This window comes from Ranitomeya imitator, chromosome 1, assembly GCF_032444005.1.
Source record: "Ranitomeya imitator isolate aRanImi1 chromosome 1, aRanImi1.pri, whole genome shotgun sequence".
In the NCBI taxonomy this organism is placed as follows: domain Eukaryota; kingdom Metazoa; phylum Chordata; class Amphibia; order Anura; family Dendrobatidae; genus Ranitomeya; species Ranitomeya imitator.
Genome location: NC_091282.1, coordinates 1,179,500,556 through 1,179,515,029, shown reverse-complemented (window position 1 = coordinate 1,179,515,029; position 14,474 = coordinate 1,179,500,556). Strand labels below are relative to the sequence as shown.

Below are 14,474 nucleotides of genomic sequence, written 5' to 3'. Positions count from 1 at the left end.
TTTGGATTTTTAGCAATGTTTGCAATCATTGGTAACACAAACTGTACCCTAAAGAAAATATCCAAATCACCAGCTCCTACTCCTACACTCAAGTAGATGATGTCCATTCCTCATCGCCAGTCGCTTATGAAAACGTCTGCAGATATCAATAGAAAAGCCCCTAGAAATGTGCCCCCTAGCCATTTTCTACTCAACTAGGGCCAATGCCAATATTTCATATACTGTACTTGAAGGTCTGAGAAGCTGAAATATGTCGAGTTCCAAAACATAGGTTCTTCACACTAAAGGTGGGTCATGCAGACAGATCTTATGGAAGGAGAACTGTTAGATTACAGATCATAAATGGAAATCGTCTCCAGGTTTTCTGCCATGTAATCTGAGAGCAGCATGATGGAAGGGGAGAGACCCCAATTTCAATAATGTGTCACGTACTGGGCTGTGTTTTCCAGTTTCAATAAAATCATTGTTTTATCAGCAAGAGATTATCACTACAGGACTAGCAGCTTCGTGCCTCCTAGTCCAACCACGTCCCCACCACTGATTACCAGCTTTCAGCCAATCAGTGGTGTGGGCGGGTTATACAGGGCTCAGCTTTTTGGGCTCTGCTAGATATGCAGCCGAGAAAACTGTGCTTGAAAGAAAAGGAAAGAATGCGGAGCAGTAAGTGATATGTCGCTGGAATCAGGGTCTCCGCCCCTACATCATTCTGCTTTCAGATTACTTAGCAAAAATCTCGACAGATTTGTTTTACAAAGGTATAGAGAGACATGACTGTTTGTTCCTGCGCCTCTCTGTTTCAGATTTATGGCTGCCTCTTCCCTGTATGTAAATATGGTCTTTTTTTGTCAAATGGGTGTGGTCATCAGCTCCTGAGGACCATGCTAAAAATAATGGATTTATATGCATGGGAGAGGGGGCCATATCTCAGGAACGAAGCGGCGTAGCAACAGAAGAAAAACAACGCCGGATTCAGGAGAACAGCGGCATTTACACTAGCTAAACAAAAACATATTTATGGCAAAGAGCTTAACAATTTTGGAGACGCAATATTTCCTATATGATGCCTTAGTTAAAGGGGTAGATATTCTTTGATAAAACTAAGCTAGCGGGTGATAATCCAGCTAATGGAGCGGGCCACGTGGGCTATGCTGAAAAAATAGGAATCCAATGCAGTTTTATTGGTTACTTAGTACGGTATATAGTGGTCAGCAGTGTGCTTCCCTAGCATTAGATTGCGGTAGTTTTACTAGGTCATGTGATAGATGCCCTAATATTCTGCGGACTCTGCGGCTTATTAAATCAGCAGAGAACCGGATTGGGCTGAGCAAGGTCAACATTACAGAAGATCACCTGAAAGGAGGGAACAATAAAAGACATGTAGAAGACTGGTGACAACTTTGTGTTCTCCAGATGACAGATGGTCACAGTGACGGACATGAGGACATCATCAAACAACCCTACTGACCCTTTTAGGTGTAACATTGGAGCAGAATTGGGTCAGTTCTGAATCTTCAGGTTCGCAGAAGGCTTAGACTATAAATATACACTATGGATTGCTGCGGATATTAAGCAAGAACAAGTTGGGTTTGCTGCCTGCTAGGGAAAGGACATGGGGAACACGGAAAAAGTTTCATGTCTCACTGTAGATGAGGTTTGTTAGTCAATCCGTGCATGTGTTGCAGCTGTCTAATGCAGCCATGGGGACCATTATTTGAGCACGCGGAAGATACTCAAATAGCACACGAGCATGCTCAGATAACACCTTATCCCAGCACTTTTGCTCATCACTGCCCGCCACCTATAGTCACCCATTCACTTCAATAGACAGAGTGCAATGCCAAATCTCTCCAGCAGTGGCCACTGCGAGAAAACTGTGCACTGACCAGCAGCGATCAGCTGATCATCAGGAGTTTAGATAATGGCTTTGCACAACTATTAATTCTAGGTAATGCTCATATCTATGATCAGATTAGGTTATACCAGTGAAAAGCAAATTTCAGAACAAATATTAAGAGAGACTCTTTAAAAGTTCCTATTGTTGGGCCACCAAAAACCATCAAGGTATTTTCTTTAATTCAAAATACTAGACATAATGCACAATAAATATGCGGTGGGCAATACAGTCAGTGGATTACGGCCGTTTGTACCTACCGGTGCTTCTCACAAAATTAGAATATCATCAAAAAGTTAATTTATTTCAGTGGTTCAATACAAAAAGTGAAACATTATATAGAGTCATTATAAACAGAATGATCTATTTCATGTGTTTATTTCTGTTAATGTTGATGATTATGGCTTACAGCCAATGAAACCACAAAAGTCATTATCTCAGTAAATTAGAATAATTATCAAAAAACACCTGCAAAGGCTTCCTAAGGGTTTAAAAGGGTCCCTTAGTCTGTCTCAGCAGGCTCCACAATCATGGGGAAGACTGCTGACTTGTCAGATGTCCAGAAGGCAGTCACTGACACACTCCACAAGGAGGGGAAGCCACAAAAGGTCATTGCTAAAGAAGCCGGCTGTGAGTGCTGTATCCAAGCATATTCGTGGAAAGTTGAGTGGAAGGAAAAAGTGTGGTAAGAAAAAGGTGCACAAGCAACCGGGATAACCGCGGCCTTGAAAGGATTGTTAAGAAAAGGCTATTCAAACATTTGGGGAGATTCACAAGGAGTGGACTGCTGCTGGAGTCATTGCTTTAAGGGCCACCACACAGACGTATCCAGGACATCGGCCAGAAGTGTCGAATTCCTTGTGTCAAGACACTCATGACCAATAGACAACGCCAGAAGCGTCTTACCTGGGCCAAGGAGAAAAATAACCGAACTGTTCCTCAGTGGTCCAGGGTGTTGTTTTCGGATGAAAGTAAATTTTGCATTTCATTTGGAAATCAAGGTCCCAGAGTCTAGAGGAAGAATAGAGAGGCCACAATCCAAGCTGCTGGAGGTCTAGTGTGAAGTTTCCACAATCAGTGATGGTTTGGGGAGCCATGTCATCTGCTGGTGTAGGTCCACTGTTTTTTATCAAGACCAAAGCCAGCGCAGCCGTCTACCAGGAAATATTAGAGCACTTCATGCTTCCCTCTGCCGACAAGCTTTTTTGGAGATGGAAATGTCATTCTCCAGCAAGACTTGGCCCCTGTCCACACTGCAAAAAGTACCAATACCTGGTGTAAAAACAACAGTATCACGGTGCTTGATTGGCAGCAAACTTGCTTGACCTTAACCCCATAGAGAATCTATGGAGTATGGTCAAGAGGAAGATGAGACACCAGACCCAACAATGCAGATGAGCTGAAGGCTGCTATCAAAGCAACCTGGGCTTCCATAACCCCTCAGCAGCGAAAACAGGCTGATCGTCTCCATGCCACGCCGCATTGATGTAGTAATTGATGCAAAAGAAGCCTGACCAAGTATTGACTGCATTTACTGAACATACATTTCAGTAGGCCAACATTTCAGATTTTAAAATCATTTTTCAAGCTGGTGTTATAATGTATTCTAATTTACTGTTACTGAGATAATGACTTGGGTTTTCATTGGCTGTAAGCCATAAACATCAACATTAACAGAAATAAACAAGTGAAATAGATCCCTCTGTTTCTAATGACTAACAAACAATAATGGGGACAGAATTATCTCAAATGCGATCGTTATGTCCCATACACATCATGGTATCAACAGCACGATATTTCCGTGTCTCTCACTCTGCCCCTCGCTCCTTCCTGCTCCCCTCACCATGCTGACGGACTGTCCTGTCCGAGCAAGATGGAGTGGAGCTGTTTTTTCAGAGTGCATAATGAGATGAGGAGGAAGAGGAAGAAGTGGCTCCTAAGTAGGAAAGAAAGATTACTCCGATGCTCTTCCAATATTCATCTTTACTGTTGATTTATGCAAAGTTTGTATAAAGTCTAGTTTGCATGTAAAATCTCTGCACCGCAGGTTATTTTTCTGGCGGTGTGTGAGGTTCAGACAAATCTCATCCACTGTGCTGCTGCTGTAACAGGCTGCGGATTTTCTGCTCAGGAAATTCCGGGATAACATATCCGCATAGTATAAAAATCAATGTACATGAAACACATTATATCACAGCAAAGTCAGCCTATACTACAGGTTTGTAATATGAACCACATGAGAAATACAATGCTGCCCGACGGATTCCATTCTCCACAATCCTCATACATTCCTCGGCCTTTTGGGTTTTTGTTTTTTTTTGTTTTGTTTTTATTTAAATCGAAGCAGGAAGAAAACAAAAAATGTAAAAAACAAAAGAAAGCAAATAGAAAATCTAAGAGTCTGCCATGATAATGTACATTAGGGGGGAAAAAACAGTCTGAAATCTGATCTCGTCCACCTTATAACAGAAGTATGTAAATAGCAAGGCATTTATATATGATTATAATTAAAAAAATAAAAACTCTGTGAGCTAAATCGAGGAATACAAGATCGGAGCCCGACATGTGCGCTGTACTCACTCTCGCCCGCCACCGTATCATCATTTTTCCTGTTCAAGTCTTTGAAATAAGACTCGGAGTGAATTATTAATGGAGCCGGCACAGGATCGTCTGTCACCTGCTGTAGGCACGTGACCTGGACAGGTAAAAGGGCGAAATAACTGACAGGCAGCAGCGCTCAAATAAAGGCGCCAACACTTTGTAAGGAGCAGCACGGAGGGGCCTGTCCTGAGCCCTGGAAATCAGAAATATACAGACATTATAATACATATACTGTATGCTTCTCTTGGAGTAAGAAACTTGTAAGATCTGTTCTGATATTTTTCTCATTATTTATACAATTCTACAGATATATATCTCAGATCTTACAATTTTCTTACTACAAGAAAATCCTGTCCTGGGGCCATTGGTAATGGAGGCTACGGTGTCTAATCCGCAGCGGGAGCGTCTATCCTTGCTAGTCACTTTCTCAGTATATATACATATACGGTATATATATTGTACATACTGCTTTAATCTCCAGATTACTAGGACACAGAAGGACGGTGGCACAGGAGGAGAAACTATCTGGACGCATAATGCAGAGACTTGCACTATTCACTGAGCCAGTGTCAGGGGTCTTGGTCACTTTAAAGCTTAAAGATGACCCCAGCGCAGCACCGTCATCAGGAGCAGGTGACCCCAGCGCCCCACCGTCATCAGGAGCAGATGACCCCAGCGCCGCACCGTCATCAGGAGCAGGTGACCCCAGCGCCCCACCGTAATCAGGAGCAGATGACCCCAGCGCCGCACCATCAGCAGGGGCAGATGACCCCAGCGCCGCACCGTCATCAGGAGCAGGTGACCCCAGCGCCCCACCGTCATCAGGAGCAGGTGACCCCAGCGCCCCACCGTCATCAGGAGCAGATGACCCCAGCGCCGCACCGTCATCAGGAGCAGATGACCCCAGCGCCGCACCGTCATCAGGAGCAGGTGACCCCAGCGCCCCACCGTCATCAGGAGCAGGTGACCCCAGCGCCGCACCGTCATCAGGAGCAGGTGACCCCAGCGCAGCACCGTCATCAGGAGCAGGTGACCCCAGCGCAGCACCGTCATCAGGAGCAGGTGACCCCAGCGCAGCACCGTCATCAGGAGCAGATGACTCCAGCGCAGCACCGTCATCACGAGCAGATGACTCCAGCGCAGCACCGTCATCAGGAGCAGATGACTCCAGCGCAGCACCGTCATCACGAGCAGATGACTCCAGCGCAGCACCGTCATCACGAGCAGATGACTCCAGCGCAGCACCGTCATCACGAGCAGATGACTCCAGCGCAGCACCGTCATCACGAGCAGATGACTCCAGCGCAGCACCGTCATCACGAGCAGATGACTCCAGCGCAGCACCGTCATCACGAGCAGATGACTCCAGCGCAGCACCGTCATCAGGAGCAGATGACTCCAGCGCAGCACCGTCATCAGGAGCAGATGACTCCAGCGCAGCACCGTCATCAGGAGCAGATGACTCCAGCGCAGCACCGTCATCAGGAGCAGATGACTCCAGCGCAGCACCGTCATCAGGAGCAGATGACTCCAGCGCAGCACCGTCATCAGGAGCAGATGACTCCAGCGCAGCACCGTCATCAGGAGCAGATGACTCCAGCGCAGCACCGTCATCAGGAGCAGATGACTCCAGCGCAGCACCGTCATCAGGAGCTGGGTTTTCAGGAATCGGGGGCCTCCGCATGCGCATAGCTGAATGGTATGTGCACACTACATCTTTGTTCCCCCATTGTTTCCCCAGCAGAGCTGCCATGGTTTTTGTATGTTAAGCTACTTTCTGAAAACGCCAGCATACTTTTTCCCTGAAGCGTCTTCACTGTCAGCGTTGTGGTCATTTTTTTTCATCCAGGGAACTAGTCTGCTTGCCGTATGTGGAGTCAGGAAGAAAGTTTCCCCGTAATATGGGGTAATTTTACCTTCTTCTGGATCCACATGTTAGGTTATGGATTGAATTTGATGGACAAATGCTTCCCCTTTAGCCTTAAAAACTTTCCTGTGGAAGCTGCCTCATGGTCTCGAAACATTGAAGCTGTTAAAAAAAAAAAGTAGCAAAATACAGATTTCGGAACGTTTCAGCTCCAAAAACTCAGCAAAAAGAGTCATTGTGTACACACCCTAAAGAGGTTTTACCGAGATGCAATGGATTTTCTTTTGAGGGGGTATGCAATAACCAAAAAATGTAGTGGCGGGAGCCCGCTGATGAGTCCCCCAGGTAGTGATGAGCGAGCGTGCTCGGGAAAGGCGTTATCTGAGCATGCTCGTGTCTTAATAGAGTGTTGTGCTTGAAAAATATCCTCGAATCCCCGCCACTGCATGTCTTACGGTTGTTCGACAGCCACCACACATGTAGGGATTACCTAACAGACAATCCCCGCATGTGTTGCAGCTAACAGCCGCGAGGACTCAAGCATATTTTTGGAGCATGCCAAATTAGGACATGAGCATGCGCAGATAACACCTTATCCCAGTACGCTCGCTCATCACTACTCTTAAGACAAAGTTGGAGGATTATTGGAACTTTATGTTTGTGTCTCCAACCATTTCATAACACAAGCATTACCGCATGCACTTATCCGTCACCAAAAAAAACAAAAACAAATATATAATTCATTGCAAACAAGCCGAACCAGTTCCTGGGCATTGTGACCTGTGGCTTCTGATCAGGATATGGAGAATCACCAGAGGTAACAACGGACATTCCTCGGCGTTAATTACACACGACACTAATACGCTGCTGCAGAGGATGCAGAAAAGTCGTGACAATGTGTCAGCAGGTTCTCCACACACTGTTCCTCGTCGCCTGGAATACACAATCAGCGGAGACTCGTCCCAAATGCCTCCTGTTCTCACCTTGTCTCTCAGCAACCCGCAGTTTAGGCCAAGTCTCCACTTCTTTCCCATAGAGGAGGAAACAATAAGGCCATGTTCACACACAGTTTTTTTATGTGGCTTTTTAAAACAATTCCTCTTCAAAATGCACTTCAAAAAGTAGTCAAAGTGGTGTTTTTATATGAGTTTTTAAGCAGATCCTCTTCCAAATTTTCTGGCTGAAAAATCCTTGTTAAAAGAAAAAAAAAAAGATTAAAAACTAAGGTTCTGATTCATTGTCGCATTTGCACATTTTTTTGTCTCCTTCTTGGTGGTTTTTGCCTGTTTTTGTTCATTTGCGCCTCATTATTCTTTTTATTTGGTCCCCTGTGTTGTTTTTTTTTTTTTTTTTTTATGTCACATCAATCATTGCGGTCGTGCTTTGGAGATTCCAGATATTTGATTCATCAAATGCCACTTGTTAAATATTTGCGGAAATGTAGTTTGTTCCTTGGAGTTATATTAACATCTGAAATTTGGCGACACTTTTGCAGAACATAGAACTTTTTTGGAGCTAAAAAGTTGCAAAGAAAATTCAAGACAAAAATAAAGAGCATTTTCTATTTTGTGCAGAATTCACTACCTAAGACTGTGTTCACACGTTGGGTTTTTGCTGCTTTTTTTTTTTAGGCAACTTAAGCTGCGTTTTACAGTAAAATAAAAACGCTATGAGATTTCAGAGATCTCGTGCGCACACACTTCTTTCTCCTGACTGAATTGGAAAACTGCATCATGTCACTACTTTCAGCGTTTTTTTTCACCCATAGAAAGCAATAAAAAAAAAATGCAGCAAAAAAAAAAAAAAAAACACAGGTATCAGGTTTTGCTGTGTTTTTGGTGCAAAAACCTAAGAAAGTTACATCATTTTTTGAGGGGGCACTAAACTTTATCAACATGAATAAGGGACAATAAAAAAGCAAAAAAAAAATAAGCAGCAAACCTACTTTTTGTAGGCAGCTTCTTTACTGCCAAAAGAGCAGGTTTTGCTTGTAGAAAAAGAAACGTAGAAAAAGAAACGCAGAAAAACGCAATGTGGGAACATGGCCTTACAATTCGGGAGCGTGGGGAGGGGAGAGAGAGATTTTCCAGCTCGGAGGTTCGGGTCCCCATTGATTTCTATGGGGTTCAAGTTCAGGTACCCGAACTTTGGACTAAAATTTGGTCAAACCAGACGAAACCCAACTTTCACTGGTCCGCTCATCCCTAATCCTGAGTTTTTTGGGACGTTTTGGGTGCTGGTGTTTTGTTTTTTTTAACATTCTTCAAAAAAAATATTCTGATTTAATTGATCAAAGGGGTAAAAACAAACAAACAAAAAAAAAAAAAACAAAAGATAGTACTCGCCCTCCCTTGGTCCAGTGCTACGGTAGGCAAGTACCAGCTCTTCACTACTATCTATGCATACAGTTAACGGGGTTGTTCAGGCTTACGAATCTGATCACCTATCCATTTGCACCCTTCTGCCCCCCTCCAGGCCAAGTCCACGCCTGTAGCACATACAAAGCCATGCAAAGGGGCCAAAACTAAAACCTGTGTGTGTGTGTTGTCCGTGGCAACCAATCACACAGCAGCTTCCATTTTATCAGAGCTGTCTGATAAAGATCCGATCTGATTGGTTGCTATTGGAAACAAATAGTCCATAATATGGATCAAACAGGGAATGCATAGGTCAATATATAGGAAACTGAGTACACCTCTACTAGGAATGTGTGGGGATCAGAAAGGGAGAAAAAGAGAAAAGAAATGAAAGAAAGAAGGAAGGAATACATAGAGAGATATACAGAGACCGGGAACTAAAGCAGCACAGAAGTAGATGAGGCACATGATTGTTTTGTAAAGTTTTTGGAGTGATTTTTTTTTTTTATAGATAGATAATAGATAGATAATAGATAAATAGTTAATAGATAGATAGACAGATAATAGACAGATAATAGACAGATAATAGACAGATCAATTACATAAATACATTAATTAGAATAATGAGATACATTTATATCAGATTAATGAGAGATGCATTAGATCCACAGATTAATTAGACAGAGATAAATAATATTCTCATTAGGCCAGTCTCACAAGTCCAGATAATTCCGGTACCTGAAAAATCCCGACCGGAATTATCCGTGTCCGTGAGCTCCCGTGGTACATCAGTGTGGCACACGTGTGCCGACTGGGTACCACACGGAGCGTGCAGGAGACAGCTCTAGAGATAAGCGCTGTCCCCTGCATCTGGTGCTGAAGCCGCCATTCATATCTTCTCTCCAGCAGCGTTCGCTGGAAAGAAGATATGAAAAATGCTTTTTTTTTTTTGTCCTCGTGTTTAAAATAAAGATCCCTGTCACCACCCCCTCCCACCCCCTGTGCGTCCCCTGGGGCCGCCGATTACAGTCATGAATATGCAGCTCCACCTCCCATAGGGGTGGATCCGCATATTCATTACTGTAATAAGCGGCCCCACGTGACCGCCCATACAGGAGAAGGTGCGGAGAGGACAGGACGCTGCGAGGGAGCGAGCCGGGTGAGTATTTTAGTAACAGCTGGGGGGGCGCACACAGGGTGGGAGGGGTTGGCGACAGGGATCTTTATTTTAAACACGAGGACAAAAAAAAAAAGGATTTTTCATATCTTCTTTCCAGCGAACGCTGCTGGAAAGAAGATATGAATGGCAGCTTCAGCACCACGTGGGGGGGACAGCGCTTACAGTAGCTCTGTCTCCTGCATGGCACACAGACAGCATCCGTGTGCGGTACGTGTTTTACATGGACCCATTGACTTTAATGGGTCCGTGTAATCCGTGCGCTCCCACGAACACTGACATGTCTCCGTGTTTTGCACACGGACACACGGTGCGTGAAAACACGCTGACATGTGCAGGGACACATTGCTTTCAATGTGTCTACGTGAGTCAGTGACTCTGGTACGTGAGGAAACTGTCACCTCACATACCGGAGCCACTGACGTGTGAAACCGGCCTTAATCTGTCTAATCTCTCGTTAATCTTTGTATCTAATTAATCTAATATACAAATCTCATTATTCTATTCATCTAATTAATCTATCAGCACTTGTGTGGATGATGTACTTGTGCTGCTGTGATGCACTGGTCTATCTACATAGATATGAGATGGATAGATACTGTATCTCAGCTCTCTCTCTAATTATTTAATATCTCTCTAAGTAATCAAATTTATGTAACGAATAATTCATCCATTAATCTATGTATCTCATTTGTCCTTCTCTCCAGGGCCGGAGACATCACTGGAGGAACCTGAGCAGCCACAACGAGTAATGGGGCCACTAGCAGCTCCAAAGCAGACAGTGGCTTCTGTCACATTAGCAGTATTTGGTCAGTATTTTACCTCAGTATTTGGTCAGTATTTTACCTCAGTATTTGGTCAGTATTTTACCTCAGTATTTGTAAGCCAAAACCAGGAGTGGGTGATCAATAGAGGAAAAGTATAATAGAAGCATATGCACCACTTCTGCATTTATCACCCACTCCTGGTTTTGGCTTAGAAATACTGAGGTAAAATACTGACCAAATACTGAGGTAAAATACTGACCAAATACTGAGGTAAAATACTGACCAAATACTGAGGTAAAATACTGACCAAATACTGAGGTAAAATACTGACCAAATACTGAGGTAAAATACTGACCAAATACTGAGGTAAAATACTGACCAAATACTGCTTGTGTGACGGCAGCCATACACTGGAGTGTAGAGGGCCCGTGTACTGTTCTGGCACAGGGGCCCCTTCTGCACCCATCACTGACATATCCCTGGTTACACAGGGGGATACTTCTGGTGGGTGCGCAGGATGACAGGAGCGATTGTGTCGCAGCCTCAGGTGAATCTCCCGCTGCCATCTGTCCGGGGGGGGTGTAATTAGGCAGCAGGTGGCATTATGACCCGTCCCCCTGACGTATGCAGCCCCCATATAGCGGATGAACACACGGGCGCTCAGTGCTGCTCTGCAGTCCACGACTCACAGTCAGTGGATTCTCTGTATCTAGAGTGTGAGAATTAAAAAATCCCCTTTAACACTGGGGTCTGTAATCGGTTGGGGGAACTACAACTCCCAGCACGTCCTTACAACCTGGAGAGTTGGGAGTGGGAGAAGTTGAAAAAGAATTGGACTTGCAGTGATGCATACTAGGAGTTGTAGTTTCCCCAACAGCTGGAAGTCCAAGAAGGAGCAGCGTGGGAATTGTATAATCACAATAGGAGTCTGCTGGGAGTTGTAGTTCCACACATCTGGAGAGCCACTGACTGCTGTAATGAAGCTCAGGAGGAGAGAGATCGCCACACTCCACTTTCTCTATTTGTTCCTTTTCCTGTATCTCCTCCCATATAATATGTGAAAAATCTTAATAAAAACATTTTGAACAAGGAGAAGAGAGATCACATGATGGGGGTCCCTGGATATAGGGGGCAGCCCCTAGGACCATGCACTTAGCTCAGGGTCACATGATCGGGGTCCCTGGATATAGGGGGCATCCCCCTGGATCATGCACTTAGCTCAGGGTTACATGATGGGGGTCCCTGGATATAGGGGGCAGCCCCCTGGATCATGCACTTAGCTCAGGGTCACATGATGGGGGTCCCGGGATATAGGGGGCAGCCCCCTGGATCATGCACTTAGCTCAGGGTCACATGATGGGGGTCCCTGGATATAGGGGGCAGCCCCCTGGATCATGCACTTAGCTCAGGGTCACATGATGGGGGTCCCGGGACATAGGGGGCAGCCCCCTGGATCATGCACTTAGCTCAGGGTCACATGATGGGGGTCCCTGGATATAGGGGGCAGCCCCCTGGATCATGCACTTAGCACAGGGTCACATGACGGGGGTCCCGGGATATAGGGGGCAGCCCCCTGGATCATGCACTTAGCTCAGGGTCACATGATGGGGGTCCCGGGATATAGGGGGCAGCCCACTGGATCATGCACTTAGCTCAGGGTCACATGATGGGGGTCCCTGGATATAGGGGGCAGCCCCCTGGATCATGCACTTAGCACAGGGTCACATGATGGGGGTCCCGGGATATAGGGGGCAGCCCCCAGGACCAAGCACTTAGCTCAGGGTCACATGACGGGGTCCTGGGATAGAGGGGGCAGCCCCCAGGACCATGCACTTAGCTCAGGGTCACATGATGGGGGTCCCGGGACATAGGGGGCAGCCCCCAGGACCATGCACTTAGCTCAGGGTCACATGATGGGGGTCCCTGGATATAAGGGGCAGCCCCCAGGACCATGCACTTAGCTCAGGGTCACATGATGGGGGTCCTGGGATATAGGGGGCAGCCCCCAGGACCATGCACTTAGCTCAGGGTCACATGACGGGGTCCCAGGATAGAGGGGGCATCCCCCAGGACCATGCACTTAGCTCAGGGTCACATGATGCGGGTCCCGGGATATAGGGGGCAGCCCCCTGGATCATGCAGTTAGCTCAGGGTCACATGATGGGGATCCCTGGATATAGGGGGCAGCCCCCTGGATCATGCAGTTAGCTCAGGGTCACATGATGGGGGTCCCTGGATATAGGGGGCAGCCCCCTGGATCATGCACTTAGCTCAGGGTCACATGATGGGGGTCCCTGGATATAGGGGGCAGCCCCCTGGATCATGCACTTAGCACAGGGTCACATGATGGGGGTCCCTGGATATAGGGGGCAGCCCCCAGGACCATGCAGTTAGCTCAGGGTCACATGACAGGGTCCCTGGATATAGGGGGCAGCCCCCAGGACCATGCACTTAGCTCAGGGTCACATGACGGGGTCCCTGGATATAGGGGGCAGCCCCCAGGACCATGCACTTAGCTCAGGGTCACATGATGGGGGTCCCGGGACATAGGGGGCAGCCCCCAGGACCATGCACTTAGCTCAGGGTCACATGATGGGTGTCCCGGGACATAGGGGGCAGCCCCCAGGACCATGCACTTAGCTCAGGGTCACATGATGGGGGTCCCGGGACATAGGGGGCAGCCCCCAGGACAATGCACTTAGCTCAGGGTCACATGATGGGTGTCCCGGGACATAGGGGGCAGCCCCCAGGACCATGCACTTAGCTCAGGGTCACATGATGGGGGTCCCGGGACATAGGGGGCAGCCCCCAGGACAATGCACTTAGCTCAGGGTCACATGATGGGGGTCCCTGGATATAAGGGGCAGCCCCCTGGATCATGCACTTAGCTCAGGGTCACATGATGGGGGTCCCTGGATATAAGGGGCAGCCCCCTGGATCATGCACTTAGCTCAGGGTCACATGATGGGGGTCCCGGGATATAGGGGGCAGCCCCCTGGATCATGCACTTAGCTCAGGGTCACATGATGGGGGTCCCAGGACATAGGGGGCAGCCCCCAGGACCATGTACTTAGCTCAGGGTCACATGATGGGGGTCCCAGGACATAAGGGGGCAGCCCCCTGGATCATGCACTTAGCACAGGGTCACATGATGGGGGTCCCGGGATATAGGGGGCAGCCCCCTGGACCATGCACTTAGCTCAGGGTCACATGATGGGGGTCCTGGGACATAGGGGGCAGCCCCCAGGACCATGTACTTAGCTCAGGGTCACATGATGGGGGTCCCAGGACATAAGGGGCAGCCCCCAGGCCCACGCACTTACAGTTGGGGCAGCCGTCAGTGCAGCACAGAGGTGGGCCAGGCCCCATGACATGCAGGGGGGCTCAGCACGCACAATAGATCCTGTCAGCGCCCCCCATCCTCACCCCCACACCCCAGGTCACATGCTTACATTACCGGTGGTGGCGCTCAGCTCCCCGGCCTCCCGCCCTGCACCGGAGCTGCCATTTCAAAACTTCTCTCCCTCCCTCGTAACGTAGAAGTTTTCTCCCCGCAGCTGACAATAGCCGCCGCCGCCTCCCGTCCTCCTCCTCCGGCCCCGGCTGCAGCCTGGCCCCGCCTCCTCCTGTCTCCTAGGAGACGCTTGTGTTGATACGAATGCAGGCATCTGATTGGTCGGGGCTGCGGACCGGTGGAGTGGCCCTCAGTGCAGCCTTTCATTTACCTGCTACAGTAAGAACCGCATGCGATTTACTCCTGCTCCGTCCAGCCCCTGCCTAGTTATTAGCACAAAACATTTGTAATATCTATTTT

The 14,474-nt window shown here is 47.4% G+C and overlaps 1 protein-coding gene across 3 annotated transcripts in view; it reads right to left on the bottom strand.

The window, feature by feature from the left end:
* The window catches only part of RGS12 (regulator of G protein signaling 12), a 193,622-nt gene extending 179,350 nt beyond the window's left edge, over positions 1-14,272 (bottom strand). Inside the window, exon 1 of one of the 3 annotated variants that reach the window (XM_069744749.1) lies at positions 14,118-14,272. The gene's annotated coding sequence lies outside the window, so the exon portion shown is untranslated. Of the gene's footprint in view, positions 1-14,112 lie in introns of all 3 variants that reach the window. The other 2 variants (XM_069744748.1, XM_069744751.1) reach the window with 2 other exon arrangements.
* Between the last annotated feature and the right edge of the window lie 202 nt (positions 14,273-14,474).